Here is a 16,787-nt window from a genome sequence, read left to right as displayed (position 1 = left end):
CTTTACCCGGCCCTTCAAACAGGTTTGAGTTGGAAAACCATTCAAGATGATAGTATAAGTAACACTTTGTACGCAAGACAATATTCATTTCACAAACTTCTCTGGAAATGCTAATGCACTCAATACCTGCTCAAGAAAAGGCCATTCAAGTTAGTCATATGCCTTCTGCATGTCCAATTTCATCATGCATCGAGGTGACACCCCTTTCCTTCCATACCCTTTTACTATCTCATGACTTAGTATGATATTATCAATAATAATATCAACTTGTCACGACCCAAACCACGCTCCGGTCGTGATGGCGCCTCTCGTGAAGACAAGGCCAGCCAGACCATTACCGAACACCTCTTTTAAGCAGTTAAACAGTTCGTAAGCAGTTTAAACATGACTTAATGATATTAATTAGAAGAAGTACAACCCAACACCGCCCTAATCGGGGTGTCACAAGTCACGAGCATCTATTAGAGTGTAAATACAACTACAAGGTCTAAAATATACAAAACAGGAATAATGAACGAAAGAGAGAAAAGTGGTGCTGCGAACGCTGGCAGTCACCTCGCTAAACTCCTATAACTCTGCCTCCGATCTGCCAAAACCCGCTACCGGGCGAATAAATACCTGCATCTGCACACGAGGTGCAGGGAGAAAGTGAGTACTCCAACTCAGTGAGTAATAAAGGTAAATAATACCTGAGCATAAAGCAACCAACATGCTGTATAGAAGCAGTGTAAAACTCTTTGAGAAAAACAGTGCAGCTGTGAAATCTTTAGAAATATCTTAACTCAGTTTAAACCTCTTTTGCAAATAACTTTTTCAACAGTTACGCAATGATTGCAAAACAGTTAGTGCCGATAAGCACAGAAAATCTGCCCCTTGGGAACAAATACCACAGTATAACAGGTAAAATGACAAGTAAATATGAAATGATGAACACATAGAAGTTCGCCCCTCGGGCAATATCTCAAAACAGTACCAGCCCCTCGGGCTCACTCTTAGAACACTCTCAGCCCCTCGGGCTCTCTCTCTCAGATCACTCTCAGAATAGTATCATATAGTAACCGCTGCGGCGTGCAGCCCGATCCATATATTTCGTCGACGGCGCTCACTAGGGGTGTGCAGACTCCGGGAGGGGCCCCTTATGGCCCAAGCGCAATATCAAGCCATCTCGTGGCGTACAAATCTCAGTCCCTCGGCCTCATAATCAAATCAGTGTATCACTGCTGTGGCGTGCAGCCCGAACCCAAAGATATGTATCACCGCTGCGGCGTGCAGCCCGATACCAAAGATATGTATCACCGCTGCGACGTGCAGCCCGATCCCAAAGATATGTATCACTGCTGCGGCATGCAGCCCGATCCCAAAGATATCCTCACAATACAGGCCCTCGGCCTTACTCGGTCAAAAATCACATAAGCCTCCCCAGCAACAGTAAAATAGTATTTCTCAGCCCAAAACATCATTTAGAAATATCATTTAAGTCTTAAAACTGAGTAAAAGTGGCTGAGTTGTAAAACACTGGAAAACAGCAGGACTGAGTTCAAGTAATAAGTCAATACAGTGAGGAAACAGTGATAAAAATCCCCGAAGGGTTCTGTCACGACCCCAACCGGCCCGGTCGTGATGGCGCCTCTCGTGAAGACAAGGCCAGCCGACACAACACTCACATTAGCCCCTTAAGCATTAAGAATTATTTTTAAGCCTTTAATTAAACAATGTTTCATAATAACTTCTGAAATAACAGTGCGGAATAAAAATACAAGCCCGACCTCGGGGTGTCACTAGTCATGAGCATCTATCAAGGTCTGAATACAACAAGAAGTCTAAAATAATGTACTAAATACAGTAATAACAATGTGATTAAGAGAGCGGTGCTGCGAACGTCATGCAACCACCTGCTAACTCTGATGACTCCGCGCCTGAGCAAATCAACACCCGCTACCGGGTTCCGATATACCTGAATCTGCACACGAGGTGCAGGGAGTAATGTGAGTACTCCAACCTAGTAAGTAATAAGAGTAAATAAAGATCGAGCAGTAGGAAACAATGAATCCACATTCACGTTAGGCTCAATAAACACAATAGGCTTTCAAATCATAATACGAGTCAACCTTCCCTTTTAAAAACCAGTCTTTAGTAAAAATCATCTTTTAAAATACTTTCCAGCAGTTTCAGTAGGGGCTTAATACCATTTAAAGTAATAATAGATATTAAAGCCATAATCGGACCCTCGGGCAAAGCATAGTTCGTAAAACAGCCCCTCGGGAAAAGTAGTAATCATAAACACCATAACATGAAAACCTCGGTGGAAATAACCAAATGCCAAATCAGTGATTAATTTCTGAACATCTCATAAACCCCAGTTTAAATAAAAGTTGTTTTAAAACATTTGTTCAACTTTCCGACAGAGGCTCAATATAAAGATGAGTGAAAACAGTCAATAAATCAACATATTCGATAGAAACTCGCTTTAAAAGGGGAGTGAAATCAATAAGTTCATAAACAGGCCTCTCAGGCAAACATCACTCATATGCATGTATATATTTATCGCCCCTCGGGCTAGCCTCTCTGTCACTCGTGACTCAACTCTTATCAATCAGTACTCGTACTCAGCACTCATGCTCAATAAGTATCATATAGTAATCGCTGCGGCGTGCAGCCCGATCCATATATCGCTGCAGCGTGCAGCCCGATCCATATTCAAAGCTTTCAAATTCAAAGCTTTCAATTGAGACTGTTCTTTCAAATTCATTCCAAATTTTCCTGAAAACCAAAACCAACTGCCTACATCAGTCATAATACATTACACGGGGCAAGTCATGCCCGAGAACTGGCGATCAAAGTGCAAAAGCTCAAAACGACCGGTCGGGTCGTTACATCCTCCCCCACTTAAACACACGTTCGTCCTCGAATGTACTCAGAGTTGTTCTAAAAGCCAACCAATAGCTGAATAACTTTTCCATGCATATACCCGGGGGTGATCCCTCGCCACCCTATCTTACATAGGTTCGATAACACAACATAACTGAAGTTTCACAATCCATCCTAGTCCATAAACCATAGAATCACATTTCTGCTTCTGAAATCATCAATGCGATCAGAATCTCCCGTTTATACTGTGAACAAGTCCAAACAAGCTGTAACAGACCATAACCGCTATCTCAGGCACAATCACATGATATACCATATAACTCAAGCACTCGCAGCGATAACTTATAATCACAGCAGTTGCACCTAACGACCGAATACCGATAGAAAACCTCTAACAACTAAAGTCTCATTCCAACACTTCCACATACTGCCAATGATAACGGAAACACGCAATAAATCATAACCATTTCTCAGATCAACCATCCATAAGGCTACTTCTCCTTTGGCAATGATCCCAACGATCTCCTCTAGTCCAACACACCACTCTGGCGACACGACACATCAATAGAGGCCTAATTCACAACTAGCAATATACGCGCACCAGTAAGCAACGATCTAAACATGCTCAAATCATGGAAATGACTCAAATGAAAGAGCTGTAACTCAAGCTCACCAGTACCACCACAACACAAGGATGAGAGCCCGTCTCACATCATAGAATAGAACACACGAATCGAACCCGCAAGATCATATCTCCACATAGCTACGCTGCAATGTGCAGTCCTATCCAAACACTGCTCCACATGGAACACCTCAAATCACTATGCTCGAAATTGACAACTACGCACAATCCGATGTCTGAAACCAAAGCAAATCACTACGCCCACGGTGAAACAATTGACATACATCACGCAAACCCGATAGAACATATCTGATACGCCATTCACTGAGCAACTCCCAATTACTCTTCCCGCTAGACTTCCATTGTTTCCGATAGAACCGCACCATAGGTGCCTATAACCAACAGATCGTAACGTCTCACAACACTGAACGGTAGCTCATAGATCCCCCTAACTGCTAATAGCTCAAAACAACCAAATCAATACATCCTTCGCCAACAGCAACTCGAAGTCAACAAAACCATCTCGATGCCGGACACATATCCATATAGGTCTACCAATGGACCACACATCAGCTCTAGTTACCCACAACAGATAAATAATCCTTCGAAGGTTCACAATGACTGAATCATAGCACATACTAACATCTGACTAACTTACCCATATTTGCCATCCACAATTACGAGCTAACCTGTGTATGAGAACTTGCAGTCTCCAAGTCCATAAGGCATACGAATTACCATATCTGATCCCAATTCCGCCACTCGCATACACATCTCACCTTTAGACTCAATCTTTCCATGAGACATGCACTACGTTCTTCTGTGCTGCCAAGAAAACTCGAATATCAGCAGCTGATCCGACAAGAAAGTGCCGCAATACTACCGAAGTACCATCAACTTAATCACATTGTCTTTTCTGAAATATATACCCTCGTCAAATCACCCCAATTAGCAATACCACTTCCTTAATCATCTGAAACTGCCCGTGCTGCCTAAGAATTTCATGACCTTCCTTTCAGAACTGAACTGTAACTTTACACATGCAAATCTCGATCCTCCACAATATACCGCATATGCCATACCATCCTAGGACAACGTGAGTACTTCATATCCCTACCGAGCCACAAGCCACTATGTACTCAACCAACCAAGAAATTTCCATTGAGCCTAATCCGGAAGAAAAATCACTATACATCCCATGCTCCTCACGCCAGCAGAAAATATACATCTCTAAACCACGGCAAAAACCGTCAAGAACCCTCCGTGTTCCCCTTGCACAAATCCGACTTGTCAGGACTGAATCCTTCTAAGTCGATCGAGCTAAGAAAGCCATCAAAACCTAAGAGCATCGCTGCAAAATACCTGAAAGAACTCATTGCCTCGAACACGCACGAGGAATTAATCATATCCTTACCATACTGACTCGGTCTACTATCAAGCTACCCCGTCTATCTAAATTTCCTTCCGATTCATTTTCAACTTGATACTCCCTCTCGCTGTAGCACCACAATTTCTCAACCAGGTTCACCACACGAGGCCCAAGCATAAATCCATACTGTCTAAGACCCACAAGCCGCTGAATACTCTCTTAAATATTCCCAAAAGCACCACATTACAAAACACCTTAATCTAAAGAACTTCATGCGAATCTAAATCTGTTACCTTTATCTTCCTGATACAATACATAGAATCCCATAATTAACATAGAAATACCACAAGTCTTGAACTCTTCCAATGAAAACTCGGTTTCTAACCACATATACAACTTTGAGATACCCAATTGCTACATGAAGCATCTTGAACACATTAGAGCCATTTTCGAGAGTCATTCACTCTATTCATACTGCACTTAACCCGATCAACAGAACCGAACAACCAGCGCCTCATTGGCACTTCTGACACTGCAGCACATAACCTTTCATTAGTCAAAATTTCCTTTACTCGAGCCATCCTCGGGCTCAATCCCGCAACCAGAACTGATTCACCACACGCCTCAAATCGGAACCAACATAGCACATAACCGAGCAATCAGCTAATCAATAGCAAACTCCCCCACTTGGCTCGAAGCCATAGATCAGAATACACTCAATAACTCATAACACTTATACTCTATTGATGCCACAATACCATAGTGATATTAAACCCAAATCCTTTGTAAGCTTGAGTAAACACAAATCACCTAGTACTTTAAATATTCGGCAAATCTCGCAACAGTTAAGCCCACTCTCTTAAGCGATCCAAACTTTCAAATTTCAGCACTTACATTTCACTTGCACATGAGATCTACTAACAATCACATAAGGGTCAACCCCAGAACTCTTCGCAGGAGATAACCCGCCTGCTTTGCCTTCAGTTAACATTTTTGTATACCTTTCATCGTCATAAACCGTGCGCAGTCACTTAGATACATCTCGCAGTACTAACATACTCGTCACATAGCTATCCAGCCGTCACTTCCACTAATAGGAACAATACCGAACATATAGGTTCAAAACACTTGCTCATAGAATCAGCACCTCGGTGCTCAAGCCATAGGCAAAGATCCAGCCTCAAGTCCTCCAGACTGGCCCAACATCAACTCACAGAGATCACATCTCGCCCCTCGATCGAGGAATCACAGCCATCAAGGCACATCTGATACTGAGCGCTCATGCACGCATACGAACGCGTGGAAGGAATTTCAAAAGTTACTTTTCAAGCTGAATCAAGGATGCACGATAAGAATTCCAAGAATTTGAAGTTTTCCTAAAGGTTCGACAGCCTCTCGAGGATAAATACAGACGTCTCCGTACCGATCCGCGAGACTCTACTAAACCTGTTCATGACTCGTGAGACCTATGTAACCTAGGCTCTGATACCAACTTGTCACGACCCCAACCGGCCAGGTCGTGATGGCGCCTCTCGTGAAGACAAGGCCAGCCGACACAACACTCACATTAGCCCCTTAAGCATTATGAATCATTTTTAAGCCTTTAATTAAACAATGTTTCATAATAACTTTTGAAATAACAGTGCGAAATAAAAATACAAGCCCGACCTCGGGGTGTCACTAGTCATGAGCATCTATCAAGGTCTGAATACAACAAGAAGTCTAAAATAATGTACTAAATACAGTAATAACAATGTGAGTAAGAGAGCGGTGCTGCGAACGTCATGCAACCACCTGCTAACTCTGATGACTCCGCGCCTGAGCAAATCAACACCCGCTACCGGGTTTTGATATACCTGAATCTGCACACGAGGAGCAGGGAGTAATGTGAGTACTCCAACCCAGTAAGTAATAAGAGTAAATAAAGACTGAGTAGTAGGAAACAACGAATCCACATTCACGTTAGGCTCAATAAACACAACAAGCTTTCAAATCATAATACGAGTCAACCTTCCCTTTTAAAAACCAGCCTTTAGTAAAAATCATTTTTTGAAATACTTTCCAGTAGTTTCAGTAGGGGTTTAATACCATTTAAAGTAATAATAGAGATTAAAGCCATAATCGGACCCTCGGGCAAAGCTTAGTTTGTAAAACAGCCCCTCGGGCAAAATAGTAATCATAAACACTTCATAACTTGAAAACCTCGGTGGAAATAACCAAATGCCAAATCAGTGATTAATTTCTGAACATCTCATGAACCCCAGTTTAAATAAAAGTTGTCTTAAAATATTTGTTCAACTTTCCGACAGAGGCTCAATATAAAGAGGAGTGAAAACAGTCAATAAATCAACATATTCGATAGAAACTCGCTTTAAAAGGGGAGGGAAATCAATAAGTTCATAAACAGGCCTCTCAGGCAAACATCACTCATATGCATGTATATATCTATCGCCCCTCGGGATAGCCTCTCTGTCACTCGTGACTCAACTCTTACCAATCAGTACTCGTACTCAGCACTCACGCTCAATAGGTATCATATAGTAACCGCTGCGGCGTGCAGCCCAATCCATATATCGCTGCGGCGTGCAGCCCGATCCATATACTTCGTCGACGGCGCTCACTGGGGGTGTGCAGACTCCGGGAGGGGCCCCTTACGGCCCAAGTACAATATTGTTGCGGCGTGCAGCCCGACCTATATAAGTATTGCTGCGGCGTGCAGCCCGATCCGTATCCATATATGTGTATATATATATTGCTGCAGCGTGCAGCCCGATCCATAGATATATAATCCTCACAACTAGGCCCTCGGCCTCTCTCAGTCATCAATCTCACAATCAGACCCTCGGTCTATCTCAGTAAAATAGAGAACTCAGCCCAAAACAGTTTCCACATTTTAAGAATATAGTGATAAAGCCAGATTTGAGTAATAAACAGGTAACACATGACTGAGGACATGCTTTCAACACATTTGGAATGAGGATAGATAGTAAAAATGCCCCTAAGGGTCTCAACAAGTCGGCACAAGGCTCCAAACATGGCATACAACCCAAAATATAATAACATCAAACAATTAACTATCAAATACGCATTAAAGTACTCGTTCGGGAAGGACTAGGTCATAATCCCTAGCGGTGCTCTACCCCACGCTCGTCATCTAGCATGTAAGTCACCTCAAAGCAACACAACGATGTGTAATCCGGGGTTTCAAAACCTCAGGATAGTATCTACAAGCATTACTTACCTCGAACCGGCGAAATTTCTAGCTCGCGATGCCTTTGCCCCTAAAATCGGCCTCCACACACGTCGAATCTATCCAAATCAGAACGAATACGTCAAATATGCTAAGGGAACAAGGCCCAAGCAAAAGCAATCGAAAAATATCAAAAATCTCGAAATTAGCAAAACCCAAGCCCCGGGCCCACTTCTCGAAACTCAGAAATTTTTACATCAACGGGTTCCTTATCCTTCCACGAGTTCATACATATCAAAAGTTCTCAAGTCCGACCTCAAATGGCCCTTCAAATCTCAATTTACAATCCCAAGCCCTAGTTCTTCCATTTGTAGCTAAATTTCCATGAATTTCTAGGTTAATTTTACAATAGAATCGTGTTTTTGGTTCATAGAACTTACCTCCAATCACTTCTCCTTGAATCCCTCTTCAATTCCCTTCCAAGAGCTCTCAAAATACTCAACAATGGTGGAAAAATGACTTAAGCTCGCGGATGAAATGCTTAAAAACCCTTCTGCCCAGCTACTGACTTCCTTCTATGCGATCGCGGCCCCATGCTCGCGATCGCGAAGGGCAAATTTTCCAAGCCTCAAAAATGTGCTATGCGAACGCGATGCCATCCCTGCGAATGCGATGGTTCAACTTTCCACAACTACGCGAACGCGTCCCGCTCTATGCGAACGCGAAGAAGAATCTTACCTGGGCCCCCAAGGCCTTCTACAAGAACGTGTACTACCGGCTGCGAACGCGAAGCACCTGCAGCTCACTCTTCGCGAACGCGAAGCAACAACCGCGAACGCGAAGGCAAATCTCAGGCCTACCCAAATCCCTTCTATGCGATCGCGAGGGACCTCCCGCGATCGCGAAGACCAAAACTCCTCTGCAATAACTGCTGCATTTATGCAATTTCCCTAAGTCTCAAAACTTTCCGTTAGCCATCCGAAATCACCCCGAGGCCCCCGGGACCTCAACCAAAAGCACCAACGCATCCTAAAACATCATTCAAACTTGTTCCAATCATCAAAACCATCAATTCACATCGAAATCAAGCCTAAGCTTTCCAAAAACTTCCGAAACTCGCTTTTGATCAAAAACCCAACCAAATCACCTCCGAATGACCTGAAATCTTGCACACACATCCCAAATCACATAACGAAGCTACAGAAACTCTCGGAATTCCATTCCGACCCTCGGATCAAAATCTCACCTATCAACCGAAAATCGCCGAAATACTAACTTCGCCAATTCAAGCCTAATTCTACACCGGACCTCCAAAACCACTTTCGATCACACTCCTAAGTCATAAATCACCCAACGAAGCTAACCAAATCATAAAAATTCCGATACGAACCCATATACAAATAAGTCAACTCTTGGTCAAACCTTTCAAATTCAAAGCTTTCAACTGAGACTGTTCTTTCAAATTCATTCCAAATTTTCCTGAAAACCAAAACCAACGGCCTACATTAGTCATAATACATTACACGGGGCAATTCATGCCCGAGAACTGGCGATCAAAGTGCAAAAGCTCAAAACGATCGGTCGGGTCGTTACAGGTTCAAATAGTTGGCACGAAGCCCAAATATGGCAATCAGCCCAAACCATGATGATAACAAGTAAGTTTCAGTCAAATACACGGTAAATTCATCAATCGAGACGGATCAAGTCACAATCCCCAATGGTGCTCTACCCCACGCTCGCTATCCAGCGTGCAAGTCACCTCAACATAGCACTACGATGTGCAATCCGGGGTTTCAAACCCTCAGAATATCATTTACAATCACTACTCACCTCAAACCGGCAAATTCTCTAGCTCGCGACGCCTTTGCCCCTCAAATCGGCCTCCACGCGCATCGAATCTATCCAAAATCATAGCGAATACATCACAATATGCTAAGGGAACAAAGCCCAAGCGAAAACAATCAATAACGGACACAAATCCCGAAATTACCAAAACTCGAGCTCGGGGCCCACTTCTCGGAGCTCAGAATTTTTTGCATCATTAGATTCCTCGTCTCACCACGAGTCCATACATATCAAAAATTCTCAAATCCGACCTCAAATGGTCCTTCAAATCCCAAATCAAAAGTCCAATTTCTCAAGCCCTAGTTCTTCAATTTTAGGCTTAGTTTCCATGAATTTCTAGGTGGATTTCACAATAAAAACGAGTTTTAAGTTCAAAAATCTTACCTCCAATCAATTCCTCTTGAATCCCTCTTTAAATTCCTTCAAGAATCTCCAAAAATGAGCAACTATGGGTGAAAATAGACCCACATTCGCGAACAAGATGACTTTAAAAACATTCTGCCCAGGCATATTTCCTTCTATGCGATCGCGGGAAAACCTTCGCGATCGCGAAGCACAAAAACTCAACTCCCAGAATTAACCCTATGCGAACGCAACAGATCCCATGCGAACGCAATGCACTACCAAATTACACTATGCGATCGCGGACCACATGCTGCGTTCGCGATGAACACATTCCAACTAAGGCCTCAGGTTCACTTTACTCTATGCGAACGCGGCCTTCCGCATGCGTTCGCGATCAACAATTTCACCCAGCTATGCGATCGCATCCCTACTTGTGCGAACGCGAAGAACAAAAAAAATGGACTGGCCCCAAAAGCTTCTACGCAATCACAATAGCACTTACACGATCGCAATGAACAAAATACCTGCAACTGAAGCCTGCAATTTCTGCTATCTTTTAAGGCACAAAATGGTCCGATTGACCATCTGAAACTCACCCGAGGCCCTCGGGACCTCAACCAAACATGCCAACATATCCCATAACATCATTCAAACTTATTCCAATAATCAAAACACCTCAAACAACATCAAATTACCCAAAACTCATTGAATTCAAGCCTAAGTTTTTCTTAGAACTTCCGAAATACACTTTCGATCAAAAACCCGGCTAAACCACGTCCGAATGACCTAAAATTTTGCACACACATCCCAAATGACATAACGAAGCTAGTGCAACTCTCGGAATTTCATTTCAAGCTCTATATCAAAATCTCACCTATCAACCGAAAAACGCCAGAATCTCACTTTTGCCAATTCAAGCCTAAACCTTCCACGGACTTCCAAAATGCATTCCGATCACGCTCCCAAGTCCCAGATCACCTAACGGAGCTAACCAAATCATAAAAATTCCGATCCGAGCTCATATACGAATAAGTCAACTCTTGGTCAAACATTTAAAATTCAAAGCTACAACTGAGAACTGTTCTTTAAATTTCATTCCGATTTTCCTGAAAACCAAAACCAACGATCTACATCAGTGATGATACATTACATGGGGCAAGTCATGCCCGAGAATTGGCGATCAAAGTTCAAAAGCTCAAAATGACCGGTCGGGTCGTTACATCCTCCCCCACTTAAATACACGTTCGTCCTCGAACGTACTCAGAGTTGTTCTAAAAGCCAACCAATAGCTGAATAACTTTACCATGCATATACCCGGGGGTGATCCCTCGCCACCCTATCTTACATAGGTTCGATAACACAACATAACTGAAGTTTCACAATCCATCAGTCCATAAACCGTAGAATCACATTTCTGCTTCTAAAATCCTCAATGCGATCAGAATCTCAGGCACAATCACATGATATACCACATAACTCAAGCACTCGCAGCGATAACTTATAACTACAGCAGTTGCACCAAACAACCGAATACCGATAGAAAACCTCTAAATTATATTGGTAATTTAACTTTTATATATGCCAGGAAAAATATTTACAATCAATACAGAACCCTTATAAAGTTTCCTATACTTTCCTCCCTCCCCTATACACTCTTTTTACTATCCTTCTACTATTCTAACTATCACTTTGGATAGTAGTCCAATCTACTTAGAATTTTCTCTATTTTCCTGTTGCTTCGACAACGCACTTCTTGTACAATTAGTTTGCTAAGTATCTCACAGTTCCTCGATTTGACTTGAAATAGTCTTGCGTTCCTTTCCTGCCACACAAACACAGCCTGGTAACACAATATTGAACAGCTCTGTTATTGCACTTCTGTTTCTCGCCAGTTTTCTGCCCAAAGTAGTTCCTCAGACCAGCATAAATGTTTCTGCTGATACCTTGCCAGTTGAGCATCCTTTTCCATAGCTCAGCTGCATATTGACATTCAAAGAATAGATGTTGTATAGATTCATTTGCATGTGAACATAAAGGAAATATTTGATCATTATGAATACCCCATTTTAGCAATCTATCCTTTGTGTATAACCTGCCATTAGCCACTAATGTTAGCGTGAATATCCACCTAGGACATTCTGCATTGTTGCATACCAATTTCCTCCAGCTCACTTTGTTAAATTCTCCTCGCAGTTTATGGTACATGTGCTTTATAGAGCAAGTCTGCATCTGCATTAGATCTTCATAGGTGTATCCTACTTTCTCAAAGTTCTCTTTGGCTTTCAGTATCTTCCTCATGATCTATTATGCTTGGCTAGTTTGCACCTCCCATATGTGTTTGTTTTTTTATATAATAATAATGTACCCATTGTATCCATAGCTTGTTCTTTTCTTTGCATAAATTCCAAGGTTGCTTGCTGATGGTTGCTTTGTTCCATAGACCTATGTCCATTACATTGAAACCACCTGTTGATCTGGGATGGCATATTTCTCCCAAGCTAGCAGAGCTTTCTTTGAAATATTGCTCTCTCATGTACATAAGAAACTTTTGCAAATTGCCTCAACCAGTTTGGTAATCTTCTTTGGCAACATGAAAATTTGAGCCCAATAAGTTTGAATGGAGAATAAGACACTTTTGATGAGTTGTAGCCTCCCTACATATGACAATAGCTTGGATGTCCAGGATGTGATTCTTCCCACTAGCTTGTCAATTAGAGGTTGATACTCAATTAGTGAGACTCTTTTAGAGCTTAAAGGTACTCCAAGATATCGTACTGGCAACTCCCCTCTTTGAATTCCAAGGAACTCCAGTATTTCTTTTTGAACATCTTGTGTTACTCCACCAAAGAAAATGGAACTTTTCTGCTTATTAATTTCCAATCCTGACGCTCTTGAGAAATCCAAAAAACAATTGTATAACAGCTAAACTGAAACTGTGTCTCCCCTGCAAAATAGTAAAAGGTCATCTGCAAATCCAAGTTGCATGATCTGCATCTTGGCACATTTGGGATGAAAGTTGAAATTTGGGATATGATGCAGTGCCTTCAATCTTCTAGTGAGGTATTCCATTGCCAGCACAAAAAGAAATGGGGATAGGGGATCCCCTTGTCTAAGTCCTTTCCCGGCCTCAAATGGTTGAGTTGGAAAACCATTCAAGATGATAGTATAAGTAACACTTTGTACGCAAGACAATATCCATTTCACAAACTTCTCTGGAAATGCTAATGCACTCAATACCTGCTCAAGAAAAGGCCATTCAAGTGAGTCATATGCCTTCTGCATGTCCAATTTCATCATGCATCGAGGTGACACCCCTTTCCTTCTATACCCTTTTACTATCTCATGACTTAGTATGATATTATCAATAATAACTCTTCCAGGATCAAAAGCAGATTGAGTCTTACCTATTAGATCATCCATGACTCCTTGTAGTCGACTGGTCAGGACCTTTGAAATGATTTTGTAAATTGTGGTGCAGTATGAAATAGGTCTATACTCCTTAATGGTAGCAGGATTTCTGACTTTGGGAATTAGAGTTATTGATGTGCAGTTAACTGGCTTAAGCATTTGTGATGTCTGAAGAAATCCAGTACAGCTTGTGTTACCTCCTCCCCTATGATATGCCATGACTTCTTGAAAAATACTGCATTGAGTCCATCATATCCTGGGGCCTTCAAGTCATGTATATCTTGTAGAGCTTCCCATACCTCTTGCCTTGTGGCAGGCTGAATCAATTTAGCTTGTTGTTCTCTTTTGAGCATTGTCCCTTTTTGCATTACATTTGGATCTATTCCTGGGATTGCAGGAGAATTTGACCCTAGCAATTGTTTATAGTATCCAAGTATTTCAGCCTCTATTTAATTCCTCCTCCATATGTACCTGAACCCCTAGATCAGTAGTGAGGGCATGGATTCCATTTAAAGTGTTCTTGTTCTTCATATGTGCAAAGAAGTATGCAGAATTAGAATCTCCCAACTTCAGCCATTGTACCCTTGATCTTTGCCTATAAATGCTTTCTTCTATCAGTATCCACCTCTCTAGGTTACTTTTCAGTTCCTTTTATTCTCAACTAATTCTGTATTCATCTTTCTACGGACCATTTTCTCCTGCACTTCCTGTAGTTCCCTTCTGATTTCTTTGATTTTGTCATTAACACCTTTGTATTGTTGTGTGTTGAGACCCTTAATAACTTGCTTGACTCTCTTTAGTTTGTTCCATACTCCCTGTAGTTTCCCAGTATCTCCAGTTGTATTCCATGCTTGTTCTATTCCTGGTATGAATTAGGGGTGATCAGCTAGGCTGTTAAAGAACCTGAATAGACCAACTTTCTTCCTCTTCATTTGTGAGATCATCAGCTTAAGTGGTGAGTGATCAGAGAAAGATGGTTCTAGGATTTGTATACACAGACTGGGCATTGTCATCATCCAATTTATGTTAACCAATCCTCTATCTATCCTACTATAGGTATGATTATTTGTCCATGTATAATCCCTTCCCACATTAGGTAACTCATTCATGCCAGTGTCATTCATAAATTCCCTGAAATCCTTTGTTTCCATATCTTGTATTATAGTACCATGCTGTCTATCCTAACTATTCAGTACTGAGTTGAAATCTCCTATTGCTAGCCATGGTCTTTGCTTTATACTGTTTATTTGCCTCAATTTCTGCCACATACCCTGTCTTTGATAGTATGCAAGCCATATATTGCTGTAAAGCCAAATGCTAATAATCTTGAATGAGTTCTGACTTGTCCATATATGTACTGGCATTCTATGTCAATTGGTTCAAAATCAAAGATTCTTGGATCCCATAGTATCCATATTCTGCTCTTAGTATTGTTGCTGAAGTTTGATATCCATTGCCATCCGGGTGCAATTTTATTGATAATACTACTAGCTTTCTGCTCCTTTATTCTGTGTCCTACTAGTGCAATAACTGCCTTATTATTCTGCTTTATGAACTCCTTTGTCTCCTTTTGCTTGTATGATTTATTTAACCCTCTAACATTACATGTAATTACACTCATACTGGTATGAATTGAGTATCATGATATATTTCTTGTCCCCCATAAAGCCCCATATGCATATTGCTTGGTCCTGGATCATTGGTTATGTGCTCTTGTCCACTTTCTAAGAACTGAAACCCATTACTGCCACCAAGAGCCTTGCCTTCAGCTAGCCTTGTTTTTGCCATCTTTGTTGCTGACTTCCCACTAACTGTTGTCCACCCTTTTTCTTCAGATTGTTTAGTAGCTGCACTAATCTGCATTGTGCTGTTCTCTACGGGTTTTGTTGTTTCCATCCTCTTTGTTTTGCTCCTTCTCCTGATTATTCTCCTTAGGTCCAGCCTTCTCAGTCTTTTGCCGGATTTGCTTGACTTTATTTCCTCTCCCTTTGTATGCCTGCCTTTGTGGTTGCTGCATTATGGTCACATTGCAATTGTGTCCTATCTGTAGACATTTGTTGTAATATGTAGGTGCCTAGTCATAGCTTATCTCTTGTTTAATTATTTCCCCCATTGGATCCTGCAGCTTAACCCTTCTAGGAAGAGGTTTTGTAATGTCCATCTCAATTAGCATTCTCGCATAAGATATGCTGACTATACAAGTTGTATAGTCATCAGCATACACTAGATTACCCTGGGCACTTCCAATTTTGCTTAGTGCCTTCATACTCCAGCATTCAGGGGAAGGTTTGGAAACTTCACCCACAATGGAATGGTTCTCAGTACTTCTTCATGCAAATTAAAATCCGGTGTCCATGCTTTCATTACAATGGGACGATTGTTAATGGTGTGAGGCCCATTATACAGAACTTGACTTTTTTCCTCCAAGTTTGCAAATCGAATTACAAAGTAGTCTTCATTATGATAATAGATCTTAGGTTTCATGGAGAACATACCACTGAATTAAGGAAACGTTCCATTGCTCCGAACAAGTGTTGTGCTCCATTTTTCATTTTCCTGCTCAGTATACTCTAGGTCTAATTTCACAATTTTCTCCCCATCTTAAATCATTGGTGCAATATACTGAAGATTCATACCTCTCGATGCCAGCATATTCCCTGCTACAACATTTGCGCATGACTAAGTTCCACTTGCTTTCTCCATTTGGTCAGTACTTTTGGGATTCTCAGCCTTATCAGCTTTGCATGGCACCGTTACATTGGTATTTGGTGTTTTAGAGTTCGTCTCTGTCATTCCGCTCCCAGATCTACGGTTTATTCCACTACTAGTTTCAGGCGTAGCTATCATTGCTTTCAGCTTGCCATTGTTGATTGCTGGATCTGGTACTAGTTTGTTCTGTTCACTCGTCATGTTCCTCGGAGTGGTGTTTTCTGTTTGTTCCTTAATTCTCACCCCTTTTGGTGAGACAAAATGTTCCATTACTGCTTTCTTTGCATCTGCAGATCTCGGATCGGTAGTCAGAATTTTTGCTAGATTCCCTTTAGGTCGTCTCTTCCTCCCATGGCTTCCAGCTGCGTACGTTAGCAAAGCCACGTTAACATGCGCCGAGAGAAACTTTAGTTCAATTTTTGAACTTAGAA

Source organism: Nicotiana attenuata, unplaced genomic scaffold (genome assembly GCF_001879085.1).
Source record: "Nicotiana attenuata strain UT unplaced genomic scaffold, NIATTr2, whole genome shotgun sequence".
In the NCBI taxonomy this organism is placed as follows: domain Eukaryota; kingdom Viridiplantae; phylum Streptophyta; class Magnoliopsida; order Solanales; family Solanaceae; genus Nicotiana; species Nicotiana attenuata.
This window is presented reverse-complemented; position numbering follows the sequence as displayed.